This window comes from Psammomys obesus, unplaced genomic scaffold (assembly GCF_907164565.1).
Source record: "Psammomys obesus unplaced genomic scaffold, mPsaObe1.curated_primary_1811, whole genome shotgun sequence".
NCBI lineage: Eukaryota > Metazoa > Chordata > Mammalia > Rodentia > Muridae > Psammomys > Psammomys obesus.
Genome location: NW_026596073.1, coordinates 17,040,277 through 17,042,701, shown reverse-complemented (window position 1 = coordinate 17,042,701; position 2,425 = coordinate 17,040,277).

Here is a 2,425-nt window from a genome sequence, read left to right as displayed (position 1 = left end):
AAAAAAAAAAAAAAAAAAAAAAAAAAAAAAAAAAAAAAAAAAAAACATCAAGTTAGTGCCTGCTTGCCTTGCAGCATTGAGGATCCGAATTCAAGCCCTTAAAACCATTTTTTCTTTTTTTCTTTTCTCTTTTTCCAGACCAGTTGCCATGGCACATACTTGTAATCCTACCACTGAGATGTTGAAGACAGGTAGATCCCTAAACCTTGCTGGCCAGTCAGCCGGCTGGCGGAGTACTAGGCTGGGAAGAGACTGACTCAAAAGATAATGTGGATGGCATCTGAGAAATGACTTTGGAGACTGTCCTCTGGCCTCTACACACATATACTCTGTCCTGGCTGATTACTTCAGCTTGTTTGTCTTCAGCTTGACATATGCTGGAGTTGTCTGGAAAGAACCTCAAGTGAGAAAATGCCTCCATCAGATTGGCTATAGAAAAGCCTGTGGTGCATTTTCTTGCGTAACGATCACTGTGATTGGATCCATGCTATGGAGGATAGGGCCACCCTGAGCTGGTGGTTCTGGGGAATATAAGAAGACAGGCTGAGCAAGCCATGGGAAGCAAGTCTAGAAGCAGCACATCTCCATGGCATCTGCTTCAGTTGCTGTCTCTAGGTTATTGCCTTGGTTTTCTGCCCTGATTTCTTTCAGTGATGAAGTGACTTAAAGGTTGTAAAGTAAAATGGACCCTTTTCTCCCAAAGTTGCTTTTCATCATCGTATTTTACCAGAGCAGCAGAAATCTTAACTAAGACATACATAATAGACACACACACACACACACACACACACACACACTGAGGGGGATATAAAGCAAACCCATGTCATCTCACCCTAGAATCAGCATGTGAAAAAGAGAAAAATGAACCCCTCAGAAGCCTAGTGCTCCACACATTTATCACCAGGAGCACTCGGGAGGCACTGGCGGGCAGAGCTCCATGAGTAGTAAGCCAACTGGGTCAACATAGCAAGTTCTAGGCCAGCCAGGGCTACATAGAAATGTCTTGCTGCAGAATAATAATAACAATAACAACAACCATTGCCCTGGGAATCAGTCAGTACCCTGCTAGAGCTCATGCCATCCACTGAATCGCCTCAGCTCCGTCTCTCAGTCACTTATTTAGTAGACAGGGACTGCTTACACAGACTGGGAGTAAACTGCCAGACTTCAGATGTTGACATGGCCTGCTCCTGTCATTAAGACCTCACGGGTATGAGGAGCTCTATGACGAGCAGGGTATTGGTTAACTTGCCACACAACTGAAAATCATTTTCTTTCCCTTCTTTCAACCTCATCCTGTAAACTCAGGAGCAGGGAATGAAATAAACAAAGTTTGTGCTTGTGTGACTGTAAAGTGTCTAACTTTATTCAATTCTATTTTGTCTGTCATTAAGTCAAACTAGGTTATATAACTGGTAGGCACAAACTTGGTGGGCACGAGACAGGAAGTTGTTTATTAATTCTTGTTTTTAAACTAATGTAAGAAATACATAGTAGCCAAGTGTTTGCTGCTGACAGACCTGACTGAGGGAGAAACAGCCCTCTTGTTTTGGGGATGCTCCAAAGTCAGGCATGGTTTTCACAGAAGTGTCAAAATCAATAGACCAATATTCTGTGTTCTCTTTTTTTATAACTGTTATGTGAGATGAGGGAAAGAAATGAAAGGGAGTTTGAATAAAATCAAGAAGAAGAAAGTTAAATATCTTCATCCTCTAGGGTAGAAAATGTTATAAAAACAAGGCAAATCCAATACTTAAATATTTTTAATGGCATAGAAAAGAAATTCTCAATTGGAGAATAATAAAGACTTTTGAAAGAAGGTTTTTGAAACAAGCCTTTATAAAATATAAGATATTTTTGGTTGTGATCCTAGCCTTTAATGGCTGAGCCTTCTCTTGCCAGGCCACAGAGGAGGACAATGCTGCCAGTCCTGATGAGACCTGATAAGCTAGGGTCAAGTGGAAGGGGAGGAGGACCTCCCCTATCAGTGGACTTGGAGAAAGGAATGGGAGAAGATGAGGGAGGGAGAGTGGGATTGGGAGGGAATGATGGAGGGGACTACAGCTGGAATACAAAGTGAATAAACTGAAATTAATATTAAAAAATTAAAATTTAATTTAAAAAATTTTAAGATAAAATAAGTGAAATATAGATAGACATACAGACAGAAAGATCCCAAAGTGTTCAGAAAGATTTGTGTCTTCAATACACTGTTTGCAGTGTTCTTAAAATTCTGACAATTGGGAAATGATCACCAAGTCTTTGAAAAAATGCCAAGATATTTTTTGTAAGCCACAGCATTTTTTTAAGTGTACTCAGCTTTGTTTTGTCAATAAAAACTACTGGGATAATAGGGAGAGAATTACAGACGCATCTAGACTCCAGTGGTATTGTGAAACACACCTCAGCCTGTTATGAAGAAAAA